Raw genomic sequence first — 15803 nt, 5'->3', positions numbered from 1 at the left:
ATTTCACTGTATAGGACCATCGGCTCAATATGCCTCTGGCTGAAGTCCTGTCCAAGATTGCTGGCTAATGTCACTGATCAAAAGCTCACTCTGGTTTCCTATGGCAATTCTGTTCTGCTACAAATTTTGCCTTTGGTCTCATGGGGAATATGTGGGAATCAGAGAAGTGGTCCTTAGCTTCTGAAGCCTTCTGAGTCTTCCTCCTGTAGAGATTAAACTTTTTCACAGACCTTACCTGATGCAGGGCGAAACTCTTTGTTTCAGCCACTTAAAAGGAATTCTTCAAATCAGTTTGTGCTCTCACTTAAGCACAGTAGAATCAATTTTTGCAAAATAGTCAAGCTATTTCTTTTCCAACTAAGTAGGAAGGAGACAGAAAATATTTGCCAATAAAAAGTTTAAAAATGTATTCTCGGAGACACTTAGGTACTGTTATGGCAAGCATCACATCTACCCAGATTAAAGAGAGAAGGGAAGGGATCTTCTATCAAAGTGATAGAAAGAACTCTTGTTCAGACTGAGTCATTTCTGCTTGATCCATGGGTAAAGTCTCCAGGTTAGAGAATGCAGGATGGATTAACCCTATGAAGGTGCAGAATTTCTTTCACAGGGGCTGACCACTCCTGTCATCTTCAACCAGGAATCTGAAGTAAGTGCTTCTCCAGACCAGAATGTGCATGTTCACACGTGGTCTTCTGAGCTCTGAACCCTCCTGGAGCCTAGGTAGCACTGGAGATTTCCAGCAAGCTCTGCAACGCTTCTCCTTGGTTTGGAAAATATTTATTTATTTATTTATTTTTTACAAACACTGTAAGTTATACGAACAGTTAATACCACACATTTTTCTAGATGCCATTGGGACTGACTCTTGCAATTTACCTAATGCAGAGATTCACAGGGTGTTATGCCTTTTCCCAGACAAACTAGCTCTGAAACTGCAAGTTTAGGGCTATGTTGACAGGATACTCGTTGTGTGCTTACTTTCACTATTATAAATCCTGGTACCTCTGTGGTGATTTGCCTGATTACTTTCTAGATTCACTGTAAGAAAATTGGTGTGGGTTAGGTACATCTATTTTGCTAATCAAGGTGATCATATATAGTGGAGAGAGCAGACACTTTTAGATGGTTGATTTTAGGGAACTTCTTGATATTTTTCTGTTATCGCAATAGTATTTTTATTGGGGGGGAGGAGGGGGGAGTTGGGAGGAGTGGAATGGAAGGGGAATATAATTTGTTCAGTGTGGTGGTATTCATTCAGCATAATGGCGATTTGTTTCTATTATGAAGGCGCCAGAATTCTTGAAAGTTCTATGAATTCAAAAGCAGTCATTGTGCTGAGCATAGTACGTAAAACACAAGGGGAATTGGAGGATAACCGAAACTTTTCCACTTAAAAGTTAATGTGTATGTGTAGAATGTGTTCCTACACGGAGATGTGATACAATAAAATTAAATGGCTTTAAACCTATATCTAAAACCATTGCTGTATGCAGAGGAGCAATAACCTTGCAGTGCACAGGAAGTGCTAAGAGCATTTGTACAGCATAAAAGGATATTTGATGCCATCTAGTGGTAGTTGCAAAAAGGAGATAGCAACAAAGTCCTAGAATCTGTAACTGCAAGAGTATACTGTGTCTTGAATCCTTTAGTACATCACTGGTACGGATGTAGAAATCTAAATGAAACAATATTATTTCAGAAACTCTACAAGTTAGTTTCTTGTAAGTTCCCAGACAATATACTCTTTTTTTTCTTTTTTTTTTCCAGTACTTACACTTTCTTGACCACATTTTTGCAGGTGTGCTGCAAATGGTAATATTTCTGAGGTCACAAACCACTATCTAAACTGAAGTACTTGAACCGGTTTCTAGGCTTAAGACTTGCATAAAATACCTGTCATCAGAAGGTAAAAATGTTGAGCAATTTGAAGGCAGGGAATTACTTCTTTAAGCCTAACAGCATCTGCTAAAGGATTAAATCTATTGTATTTAAACAAATTAAATTCATTAAGTATTAAACATATAATTTCTCCGTTCAGGATAAAATATTAACATGCTGTTTTATGTTTGTTGGTGCAAAGTAAGCAGTAGGTTGTCCTGCAGTGAAGTGCAAAGGGGCTATTTGCAAACCACTGAACACTGTTACCCGAGAAACCACGTGTGTGTGGTGGTGATGGGGTGTTAAAGGCTAGACTGAGAATCAGAGCAAGTAGTATTATACCTTATATGCTGTTTTAGAGTATTTGGTTTGGAACTGTCTTTCTGAGGTGGAAAGACCAGTTTCAAAAGAACATTACTCCATTGTTCCCTGTGAAAACATCCTAAAGAGCTCCAGATATTGCACTGTGATGGTGGTCATTCAAGAAATTTCTTTCAAGAAAAGCCACAGCCTCTTTCCTCAGTATAACATGTCAAATTCCTATTAGCTGTAGTCTGACAAGCTAGAAGTCAAATTAAAAAAAAAAAAAAATTTATCAGACTTCAGTTGTCATTTTATTTATTTATTTTTTTATTAACACAATATCTGAGTGTCTCCTAGAGTGAGAAGCAAATAAAGAAATCTTTCCTTTCAAAGGCTGATGTTCTTGGGTCTAACTTTCTGCTTTCTAGTTCTGTGTGAAAGTGTTAGCAGAGAAAATGGAATTAAATGAACACTGAAGGAGCATTCTGCTGAATGAATGTTTTCCAGCCAGTGGGAAGTGAACTTCCTATTGAGTAGAAAAGGTATGAAGCAACTGGTAGTGAAGCCTCTAGCTGGGCAACTACAAATTATTGGATGCTTTCCACAGGATGGGACGTAAATTGTGTGGAAGTCCACAAAGACCTGGAAAAATAAATACCCTGACAAGTTGTAAACCCAAGGAATATAAGTGACCAGAGTGCAGAAATGGTCAAAAGTATGTGACACAGTTTACTAAGTTTTTCTGGAGCTTAACATTACTGCTTGCAGAAGTATGCAAGCACTTGCCCAAGCTTAGGCTTTATTTTTGGCTGTATATCGGGGCAAAGCCATAATACAACAGTTTCTAGTCACTCCTTCTATGAGCATCTCTTCCATGGGACAGATAGTTGCAGGATGGGTAAACTCTGAGGCTACTGATTGCTGCCTACTTTGCTGAACCGTTGTTCTGCAATTCTTCCTTCACCAAAGACCAAGATGAGACTATTGGTTTTCCGAAGTACAGGAGAACCTCTCCCTGACTAATGCGTGCCTATACTTTAGGTCACCTAGAAAGTGTGTGCAGGGGGCAGGAAAACCTGCCAGGGTAGGTGTGAGATATGAGTTTGTCTTCTATGCCAAGAGAAGAACTCTGTTCATCATGTGACAGATGTTTTCTGGTTTGTTTGGCCCTTAAATGTGTCTTGAAATATCACTGTTCTGAGAAATTCACCTGTCATAGAGGCAAAGTAGAAACAAACTCAGTTGCTTATTTGCAAGGTGGAGAACTGAGTTAAAAAGAAATGAATGACTGCTTCTAAACAGCACAGGAAATCACTTGTAAAACTGAGAACTGCCTCTGGAATTTGAGAGCATGGGTTGAGAGCCTCTACATTACTGTATTTCAACCAGTCATACTTGTAACACATTTACGAATACTTAATCTATTGACTGCCTGCAGCAATTCACTGCTACTCTTGCTGAACTCAAATATTTAGCACTAGGTTTTTAGTCACTGGTGAAGATTAACACCGCAGTTTAGGTACATTATGTGTTTTGGGGCTCTAGTGAGTAAATAAATACACTGAACATATATGTAACCTGGAAATTAAAAAATGATTCTTCCTGGAAGAGAAATGAAGTCAAAATACAGTGTGTAGCTATGCAATAGCAGTAGTGGGGGCAAAACCAAAAATAGTTTTCAAACGGAGATCTATAAACTTTTGAGGGTCAGTACATGGTATGGTGGCCTCCAGTAGCAAGGACTTGATTTTAATGACCAGGATATCAATCATCTTGATATCCTAAATTACCGAGGGTGTAGGGGGGATGGATGACTATTATACAGTACCAAGACTTCATTATATGTCTGGAGTGGTCCGTTACTTCTGAATGACAAACCTGACTGTCATCTTAAAGCTTCATAAAACACTGCACAGTGGTTTGTTTTTGATGCCCCATGTATTTTTAGGAACAACTTTGTGCTTTTTTGAGATAAATTCATATTCTCATGGTGTTATGAATCAAGTTGATTTAGTGGGAGAAAATGCAGCTGAAAATAAAAGGCCTTAAAAATCAAACAAGCAGCTCCTTTCTCTCTCTCTAGAAGCAGCTTGTATAATAACATTGTACTGCTCATTGTTTTGGTGCTTTCAGGGCTATTTTTTTTCTATGGTACTAGACATTCTCTCAAGGTGCTGTTTTCTATTAATTAAAAGTGGAACTAAAGACAGCTCCATTCCATTCCACTTACCTGTGATATGTCAAGAGATTTATTTGTTTCTCAGGCAGACAGCCCTCTTCCCCTAGATGCATAACAGGGGAAACAACTTTTTTTTTTTTTTGAGACTGTAGATCAGGTCTGTAGGGACAACAAGTAAGAATAGTGGAAAAAGGTTTGAACAACAAAATTGGCTATGAATCCAAAAGTTAAATACTGCTGATTAACGTGAAATGTTAACTGAGGGTAACTTTTATTGACTCTGAGGGTAGCTAACCTGCCACACTTCCCTTGGATCTGAATCTAAGTCACTAACTGGGAACTTACTGATTCACTAGTTTTGGGGTGAGATTTGAGATATGAATTATCTCTCTTCAAATTTGGTTAAATGACTAGAAGTGGGTCACCTATGGCTCACCTTTGGAGGCATGAAAACATAGTGTGTTTTCTCTTTCTAGTACAGATGATTTCTAGTCCTGCTGATTTCTGGAAAAATATTTCCTTCCCTTTTTATCTGTCAGGCATGAAACCTCTCTTTATCTCCTACTTTCTCTTCTGCAGCTGAGTGCTAACTCATGGAAATCAGCCTCTTTCTGCCAGTTTCCAAATGTGTCCTAAGTGTCAGATTTTTTTTTTTCTCCCATCCAATCCTACTTTTATTGCAGGAAAAAAAAAATCAGAGTGGACTTAACGAAGAACATGTCCTATACCTAGCTGAGATGTGAGGTCTGGTAAACCAAGCTACTTAACCACCCAGAGAGTCTATAGTTTAGGTGCCTGTGGCAGTGAGAGAGACTGAAAAAATCTGAGTACCTACAATGCAGAATGTTTCCTTCTAAAATAAGAAAATGGAAAACTTCCCAGCTTCCACATCTGTCTCTAATTTATACCTCTGTGCACTAGTGTGAGCAAGGAAACAGAAGGGTTAATGAACTACTGTTCTTTGTGCAATTACTGCAGGGGATGGCACTCCCAGCTGCAGAAATCTGGCAGCAACTGTTTAGTTGCCAGAGAACAACTGAATAATAACTGCTCTTTGAGCTAGAGGTTTCTTATATCCACCCTGATCCATCTGCAGGAGATGCTGCATGCCTAGAAAAGGAGTAAGGTATATGCTTGTTACCTGCTTCTAAGTACAACTGAAAACAGAAAAAATCCTGAGCTGAATCTGAAGATCCCATACTGAGATTTGACTAGAGAAGTAAAAGCTTACTTGTCCCAGCATAATTCTCTTTTTACTTCAGTCCAGCTCCCAATAAATTGAGCACACATATAACTCTAAGCAGGCTAGCATGACACTTAGGCCAGTGTAAATGTTGGACGAAGTCAGAGTATCAGGCTTCCCAACAAGATATGGGACAGAGTTAAGCTCAGGTCTAATAGAAACCAGCCAGACAGGAATCCTGCAACTACTGTGGCTTACAGGTACCTTTTCAGTGTGGTTCATGGCTAGAAACTATAGTATGAGATGTACAATAAGCTGTCATAAGATGGGAACTAGACCCTGCAGTGCTAGTCACAGGAGCAAGCATTGGTTTCCAGGCCCAGACCTCCACTCCACTACACGCTTCTGTGTCTGGTCTTGAGAACATCCTGAGTCACATGTGAATTGCACAGATTTAGTCTGGAGGTGGTGGAGGACAGTGCAGAAATCAAGCTGGCTGCGTCCCAGTATGTTGTGTGAGAATTTTTAATCTTTCTCCCTCATAGTTCACAAGGGCATTTGCTGCAAAACACTGGCACTGAACAGGGATGCAAAAACAGGTCTGTGCAGAACTGTGCATATATAGGGCTGTGGTTTCTCTTCATACTCTGAGAGAAGAGACAAATGAGCTGAAATAATGAATAATTTCAGTAAACAAGCTCAGCTTTCTCCCTGAAAACCGGGTTAGAAATATGAGAAATATGTATTCTCAGACTCTGGGGTGCAAGGATGGAAATGCAGCAGACACAGCAATGGATTAGTTAGTGTACAGGCAAAAATTGTGCCTTCCTGCATCCCAAAATGGGGCAGAACTTGTTGGCAGTAAGAGTATACACTTCCAAACATTACAAGTCCACACTGAAATGGAATGCTTAAAAAAAAAAAAATAAAAAAGGAAAGAAAAAAAAAGAACAACAGAAAAAATAAACTTTCACAAATAAAATAAAACATCTTTGACACAGATAATGTACAGGACCAACTGAGTGTACTGTTTCTTGTGATGTTTAATCAGCTATTTTAAATTCCGTATATAGGGCACAGCTTATTCATCCATTTAAAAATAATTAAACTGTTTGGGAAGCAGGACACTGAGTCTAACTTCAGGGGTACATGCTTGAAACTGGGGTGTATGTTGCTTCTCATTTTGGGTGGATTTAAATATTATGCTGTTAAAAAGATTTTTCTTCGTTATGTTTCTGTGGAATAACAATGACATCCAGTGGTTGTCTACCTTAATAATACACATGTATCTGCTATAGGTATAATAGGCAATGATAAGATTTCTCTGGAGCCTTTACTTTGTGGTAGCTGAGAGTTCTTTATCCCAAATTTACCAGCAGGGATTTTGGGGTGGGGGCACTTGAGGGATAGAGGTTGGAAGTGAAAAGTCCCCATGCTTTAATGAGGCCCTAAAGTGAGGAAGTCAGTTCCCCTTTACTGGTATCTAAATGCCAGTTTAGCTTCAGGGAAGAACAAGATATTGTAGTTTGTTCATTCTCCACTCTTCTAAAGAGACTTAAACACAGATTTCTTTCCTAATAACTGAAACCCACAGTGGCCTAAGCAGTGACTGTATCCCATACCCTTTTCTCTTATTTGAAAGTGCTTATCTAAAGTATACACTTTCTTAATGTTATTTCACCTGTTTTCATTTTTTTTTAAATACTTTGTTGTTGTTGCCCTATCAATGTTCTTTAGGCTGCCCTGTGGCATCCTTAACTTACATATCAACAAAGTGTATATTTTAAGATTTTTTTATTCTATTTAATAAGTTACCATAGCAACTATCACTCACATGGTACTTATTGCTGTGGGATTTAGTTACATTTCCTTTTAATAACAAGAACCTTAAAACAGTAGCACATCATGCATTTTTTTGCATTTTACTTTGCAGTTGAAAACTATATACCTTTATGTTTTTCTTCTAGTGACTGTTTCATTTGTATATTAAAATATGTTTTCTCTTCCTTTTAAATAAAGTCTTCCAAGAAATCTCATCAGGGTAGCGATATAGGACACAAAATTTCTCTGAGAAAAAGGCTTATGTGTGGAACAGACAAAAAAAAAAAAAAAAAAGATGCCTGTGGAGGGGTAACACGTTAGAATAATGGTCATGGGGTACTTGGGCATGGATACCTCCCCTTCAATCCCACTTGCTTCCTTTGGCTTCCTTTAGGGTCATACCTTGACTCCAGTATGGTAGGAGCCACAAGACAGTCGTCTTTGTGATAGGCTGGATAGCCTTGTTTTTCAGAACAGTTCCAGAATCTGAATATGATTGTATAATTTAAAAATAAATAAATAAATAAACAGTTTCAGATTACAATGTTAAAACAAAAACACAAAATGGTCTGTGTACTCTAAAAAAGCATTTTGATACAAGTATGTACAATGATGTCTACTACAGAAGGGAAATGTTTTTGTCTACAATTAACTCATTACTTTTCTCATGGAATTAGCAATGCTAAGAAAAAACTTGGTATAAACTAATGGCCAGATCCTTCAAATCTTGCTTCAAAGTAGTCTTCCTGCAGACAGGAGAACTAGTGATAGAGCTACTTGTCTGAATAGGAATAGCTGCTGAGTGAGATGCTGCTATTCTTAGAGACTACATTTTCCTGTTGTGATATGATACAATTCATTGCATGTGATATTCCATGCAATAACCAGTGAAATGTAGTGCACTGAAAATATTCACAGAAAACAAAGTTGGCTTAAAATAAACAGTAGGTACTAGCTAATCTAATGCTGCGATTATGATAAAATCAAGTACTTGTGGATTAGAGTTTACAGATACTTTTCTAACTTTCTTAAACACCTTCTATAACTACGATGCTAAAACCTGTTTGCTCATTTCTGTGTGAGTATAATTTAATATTTGTTGCCATATAACTAACAAATTTTCAGATTAAGCCCATTAAGCCACCATCCTCGCCTTAAAAAGTACTTTGTTTATCTGAGGGTGGGTGCTTTTTGCCCTTCTATCACACTGAGTTATCAAAGCTGATCCTTTCAAACATTCATTTAAATGACCTATTTGTATCTATTTCTTTTAGATTCTCTCTTTCTATATTTTCCTTAAGTGTAGAGTCCCAAACCGGGATCTCAGCTGTCTCCAGCTGAGACCTCCTAGTGCTGAACAGATTTGAATAATCACCTCCTCTGTCTTGCTTCTGGCAGTCTGGCTAATACTTCCCCAAATGACATTTTCTTTCTTGGCTTCTATTCAGTTTATGGTCTGCTGCAGTCATCCCATTTATTTTTCTTCAGTGCATTATTCTTTACTGTATTATCTTATGGATTTCAAATCATTTCTTCAATTTATCAGGATAATTTTTAATTTTTCCAAAGTACTCACAGCCCCTTCCATTGGTGTTTCCTTCAGTGGTTTCAAGAATATTTTGAGTGTTATTTGTAAAGATACCAAGAAGTGGTAGAGACAGGATATGTTGTGACTGAAGCTTTTTCAACCTGCTGAGGACCCACATGACAGTAATTTCAGTGTTCCTTGTTTTGAAGGGTGTATTGCAGAACATCATGCTATTAGAACGCACTGACTTACTTAAATCAGAAATTCATATCAGCTTGGTTTGAAACCTGTGGTAGAAAGCAAGCAGCAACCATCCAGGCTCCACTGACCTTTAGCAGTTGCTGGGAGTTCCATGGTTCTTGTACCAGCTTTCTTCTTTTAAGCTGACAATGAAGGACCCTTAGAAACCAAGATGACTGGATTTGACTGTTTTTATTACTATAGTATTTGTTTATTTATTTCATACCTTCCTTTTCAGGTCAGTGGCAATAGTAATTTGAGATGTCATAATATGGTGGAAATGACAATGATGTACCACATTTATTGTGTTCAGAGGGGAAGTATTGACATAATTTTGCAGAAGGCTAAAGGATCTTTATGGTTATCTTGTGGAGTAGAAAATGTAGAAGTTGCTCTGGAGGAGAGCAGGGTGATATTTTCAGAACAAAACAATTTTTGGCTCAACATTTTTAACAAAAACTTGAATTCTGCCCATGCGTAACCATGTTTTAGGTTTATTTTGTTTTCTTGCTCATCTCAAAAAAAAAAAAAAAAGGAAAAAAAGGTTTTTAAAAAGGTGAAAAATGTTGCATTTCTGTGATGACAGATTTCTAGACAAAACTTCAATAACTGTTATCAATGGTTTTCATTTTGAATCAAGGTTTATTTTCACAGTCAGAGAAAGTGTTTATATGAAACATTTCTGCAACCATTTAGAACAATTCCACTTTCAGTTTTTCAAAATTAACTAAACATGATCTGATCAGAAACAAAAGGAATTATCAGTGGAAAACATGGGTATCTGCTTTAAGCAGAAGAAAAGTATTTTGATCCAAAAATGAAAAAAGAATTGGGGATACTTTTCATATTGAGTTACACAACTGAAAATACAGAAAAAAATTAAATAAGCACTGATCAATATTTTGCGTGCTTTGAAGAAGTCACCAAGCACAGGAGTCCTGTTAGCTTCAGGAAACCCTGAAAGCCATTCAGCACTACTTTAGTTATGTGAACCAGGATCTCTTGGTTATATATCCTGATCCATGGTGTCTGAAGAGATCACATCTCCTTCCATATTTCTAACAAGCTAATTTTGGGAATGGGACCATTTGGAACATTTTCTCCTTTGGCTTTTGCTGTGCCAGGAAGGACTCTTTGCTACAATGGGATGCTATATGGCATTGGGCAGAGCTGATAGAGAAGGAAGCAATGTAGCATCTGTATGCAAGACTGTCAGATAATTTGCTGTGTTTTGTTTCCTGCTTGTGGCTGTATTTACTGGATTAAATGATGTTTAATACAGAAGTTTCAGTGATGATGACAACATTCATCATCTACTATTATAGTTTTGGTATTGTGTTCTTGCTCTCACTTTCTTCTTACTTTATGTGATTTTTTAATCCCGTTACATGGTTACCATAGCAATTGTTCCTTTCCCCTCAGCTTTTCCAGCTGCATTTGAGAGCATTTATTTTACAGAATGCATTCCAGTTCTCTTTAACTCTCCAGGGAGACCTCAACCAAGTTAAAATGTTGATGATTAATTTACCTTCTGATGTTTCATACAAATTATATCAGAATAATCTGAGGTGTATACATGATAGCATGAAAAATCGAGTGCAATGTAGAGACATAGAACATCCTATAGATGTCACCGTACTCCATGCATTTAATTGAGAGCAAACATGACTTATTGTATAGTGTGAAATTAGTTTTCCACCGTCAAACTATTATACAAAAGTTAGCGAGAGCTTGATTCTTATACTCATCAGGATTGTTACTACATCTTCCAGAGCAAACGGTCTTGCTGAAACCCTTGAACAAACTGATTTTCACCATGATGAGGGGGTCAGAACTAAGCATCTAGTAGTAAGCAAATGTTTATTATTGAGATAGCAAAATACCACCAGAAACAAGGAAAAACAAAACAAAACCCTCAACTATAAGTACAGATGATTATCAATCTTCTGGTTCATTTGGGTAGTCTTCAGCTATGCTTTTATAGGCAAAATTGAAAAAAATCTCCTGAAAACTTTCAATAGTTTTTTTGATTGATTTGAATAAAGAATTAAATGCTTTATTAATAATTTGCATTGTTCCTTTGACTTCCCATCTAAAATCTCTGTTCAGTAGAGGAGGAGGAAGTAACTTTGGTAAATAACACCTTTCCTGTTTAAAAAATACAGTTGTGGAACATCAAAATGTATTCATAAATTTTACTAAAGTTACACAAATGTGTTTTAATCTAAACAGGAGGACTTCATGATGATGTTTTCAGAATGTTCCATTTATCTTTTATCTTGCAGATAGCATTGTATTTTTTTTTTCCTGTTGGTTTGTTTTTCCCTCAAATGCACCTATTTTTAAAAGCTTAGGAAGGGTTAAAAAGCAACACTTGAATAATCAAACTTTTCAAATTGGGTCTACATTAATATTTTATGTTGATCTGAGTTTGCAGTTCAGAGGGTATTTAGCTGTTAGGAATTGTTTCTCCATCTTCCTTTAAGTTATAGGATTCTTTTTAGCTCCCCAGCCTGGGTACCAGCTTTTAAATGCTATTGGTTCCACACACCTGCTGCATCAAGAGCTTGCCTCTGAATCATCTATTTTGGCTGAAACAGTCCATTTTATTTATTAATTCATCCCATTTTCTTCAGCTAAACACTGAAACTTTAATCATCTGGAATCAGACAATGAGGGTTATAACAAGGTACTGCATAGAAACTTTCTGAAAGATATTCTTGTCTCCTTTTCAAGTTCTTCATAGAAAACACCACAGACCTAGCTAAGAATAAGTTTTTGATTTGGCTAGGGATCACCTGAATCCATTTTTAGAATGAAATAAACGATCCTGTACTGCTCCCTAGGAAGCTCAAGACAGAGTCGAGCAGCCTTCACTTTCTCAATGTCAGCACGCACGCTTCCATTTGTAAAACTTAAATTGTGTATTCATTCATCAGAGCTACGCATGCAAATTAGGTAATTTCTAGGGAAAAAGAGTACTGAGGTTTAAGAACAAGAGTTTTTTGTAACTTGTACCATACTAAATCTCTGACCAGCTGAGGTCAGCAGCAAATGGAGTTGCGTGCTTTAAATGTGCAAGTCTAAACTGTTTTATTTTTATTTGCTTCTAGCTTAACTGTTTACAATTGAACGTTAGTATTTTTGTGAGCTTACCGAAGGAAAAAAGGGCTACATAGCTATCAGGATGGAGGGGGGAGTATTGTTCTTATACGTAGCTATTGATATTTCCTTCATGTGATGATCAGAATTAAAGATTCAAAGCACTTTCCATTCCTTATATAGCACCTGAAAATGGCTGCAGTCTGCTTACAGGTCTTGGACATAGCTGCTGTACTGATTTTTCATCTTTGCTGTGAAGAGAGCCATTTTGCTCACAAGCCGGTAATGTGCTGCAGTTGCATATGCCCATAACCTTTCCCTGAACCCAAGCCCTCTGCAGCAGGTTGCAGAGGCCCAGAGCGGCCAGGTGACATACAGTGCCATCTGCACTTCTATACTGGTCATCTGGCCAGAGCTCTGACCTTTCTGAACATGATACAGCGAAATCTAACTCCTGAAAGCTGCTCGGAGGCAAAATCTGTTCTTCACCGTCAGTTGCACTACTCAGTCACTTAATTGTCCACTGCAACTGATAAAGTAACCATTAGACTCAGGTCATGAACTACAGTTTATCATTCACACACAATAATACACCCTTGAACTGCACTGTTTTCTAAATTATAGCAACACAGACTTATTCAATAAAAGAGATTTAAAGTACCTGGGACTTGACTTAGTTGTGTGCCACAAAACAACAGCTGAAAATAGATCGTTTTGGGCAGGGAGAAGAAGATGCTTTGATCGCTGCACTTCACAATTAGCACTGTATGGCAGGTAAAAGCTGCTACCAGTGAACAAAACAATAAAAATGCTTGAGTGACATTAAGGTCTGCTTTCTCACTGCTGCCAGACAAGGTAGCTCTGTGGTGGTCACTGTGCTGCATGGGCAGATGGATGAGGGTGGCAGCAGACTGGGAACTGCACTGCTGAGAAGGGATGCACTTCAGCCAAAATACATTTTCCTGTTTAGTTGTGAATAGAAAACAGAATTGTTCCAGACTCAACTTCTGACCTCTAATTTTAGAGCCAACATTAGAGAAACAAAAGCTCATCTCAGTGAGTTGTACAAATTCCTTGCAATTTGGAAAAGCCTATCATCTGAAGATCATGGTTAGCTCCTGAAACATTAATTCTTTAATTAAGACTTGAGTGAGGTCGAGGTTACTGTCCTCATCACACAGACAGTCAATGTAAACCACAGAGAAGTATAAACCACCCCAAATTTCTCCTATTCACACACTATCCCTCATCTCTCTGTCTCTCTCTCCTCCATCCTAATTGCACGCAGGAGCCATCCATGTTGTTCATCCATTGCAGCTGCAAGGCTGGAAACCAAAGCAGCTGCTGTCTAGTTAATAGGCAGGCTGGGCCTTTTTAAAGGGTTCAATAGTAGCTACTTAGCCACAGTGGGGAGGATGGTTTCCCCATTACAGCTGATTAGATTTTTCTACTCATATCTGTGAAGGCAAGGTCACACCTACTGCTCCTCGGAGATCTGGTTGAGGAGAGGGTTTCTTCACTGCCCTGATGTAGGCTTAGAGCTTAGAAGATAAAGTATATACTTTGTTACTATGATCGGTGTCATGCAGTCTGTATAGAGCCATAACTGTGTTTATTTCTCCTGAAATTCAGTCTCTTTTTAGCACTGCAGTTCTTCAATCTTCACAGACATTTAGAAAGAAAGAATGATGCTCATAGGAATTATTGGCACTGCCTTTATAAATTCTTCCTTGTGTGAGAAGCTTACCATGACAAATGAAACAGCAGTTAAAACAAATAGTAACATAAAGATAGACAAAGAATTATTTAGAGCAGTAAAGTCTTAAGAATGGTTTCATGAAAAGCTGAATAAATAATTTCTGTTTGAAATGATAGAAATAATTGTGATAATAGGAAAAGAAAAATCTATTTTTAGTGAATAAAAATTCTAGTGAGATAAATGTGATTTCTGAAACAGAGGATAATGAGACCAAACAGTTCTGAAAGTGGTTTATTCTGCAGTTCAGCTATCCAAGGGAGGATTCCCATCTCACAGTGATAAGCAACAAAAGCATGTAGAAATAAATGTCTTGAATGTGAGAAAATTCCTTTGAAGGTCTTCATCTTTATAAAGTTTTCTTCTTTATGATGCCTATGGCAAATTCTTATATATATTTATATATGTTTATATGTTGTTGCTCAGGGAATGCAAAACAGAGTGAGCCTTCAAAGAAATATTTGAGTGAAGACACTGCCAAGTGGATTAATTTGAGTTCCTAATGAACTGACCAGATATTCAAGATCACTCAGATTGCTTCTATGTTAATCTGGAAGTTGTATCACTTGTTTGATATCAGATCAGTATGAAGAAGCTGGCCAGAAGGTTTCCCGTTGTGATACCTTTCTGTAAACGTGTTTTGTACTCTATAAAGACAACAGAACATACAAACACAGAAGTATTCATATAACTTCATAAACTGTGTTGCTTTGCAACATTGGGCAGTGCCTGAAAATGCATTGTAACATTAGTAAAATATGAGATTTTTAAGGACACCTTCAGAGATGCTTTTTGTAACAATTATTCAGATGTGTATATGCATCTACATCAGATTTCTATATGTAAATCAATTCTAGTCTTTTTTGAACATTTCTGGTGTTTCCTGATTTATTTTAATATATTTTTATTTTTACTTTTTTTTTTTAAAAAAACTTAAAATGTTGTCATGGGAATTCAGTCTAGGTACTGTCACAGTATTAAGACAGTAGAGGAGAGGATGGAGGTGATGGAAAGGTGGCAGAGAAGCAAAAGTAGATTCAGCAGAGAAACCCTACAGAATACAAGGCAGACTGAAATTTAAATTTGTATTAGTTTTTGCATCAAAGCAGCAATGAAGTTTAAAATGCTTTGTTTTGCTACAAAATCAGGTAAGTGGATTGATTTCTCTCCATGTGTCTTTTGGCAGTGCTTGAGGAACAGCATGTGATTGATTGTATTTCATCTATGTACTCTAAAAGGCATTGCCTTACTTCTATGTATTCATCAATAGAGCACAAATAATGCAGGAACCTCATCTTCTCCGTGTGAGATATAGTTAGGAAACAAGACAACATGCTAGAACAAATAGCCGAATCTACATTACCAGATTCATGCGAGAGTGATTTATTTGTAGTCTTTCTGCAAATAATTCTTTAAAATACTTAACTACTTAAACTTTTGACCTTAGGCATTTTATTCGCTGTATAGAAGTCTGCATCAGCCCAGAAGATTATTTTTTGTTCAACAGCCTCTCCAGAAGTTGCTCAGTTTTGTTTCTGTGTCAGGCTCCTCTGGGCAAAATCATTACACTTCATTGTGCAAATTAAACTGTGACTCGTCTAGGCAGAGCTTCTGGCGTGATGGGGATGTGCCCAGGCCTAGTAATTCATAGAGAGGGTTAAAAAAACTGAATCAAATGCTGGCTGTGAGTTAAAGAGAATAGGGGATAAGAGCTTAGGCTTAACCTATAGGGGGACCTAAGGAATAAAGTGAACCAAAGTCCAGTGTGGGGAAGAAAGGAGAAAAAGCAAAAAGGCTAGAAGAGATCAGG

This window comes from Cygnus atratus, chromosome 6 (genome assembly GCF_013377495.2).
Source record: "Cygnus atratus isolate AKBS03 ecotype Queensland, Australia chromosome 6, CAtr_DNAZoo_HiC_assembly, whole genome shotgun sequence".
Classification (NCBI taxonomy): Eukaryota; Metazoa; Chordata; class Aves; order Anseriformes; family Anatidae; genus Cygnus; species Cygnus atratus.
This window is presented reverse-complemented; position numbering follows the sequence as displayed.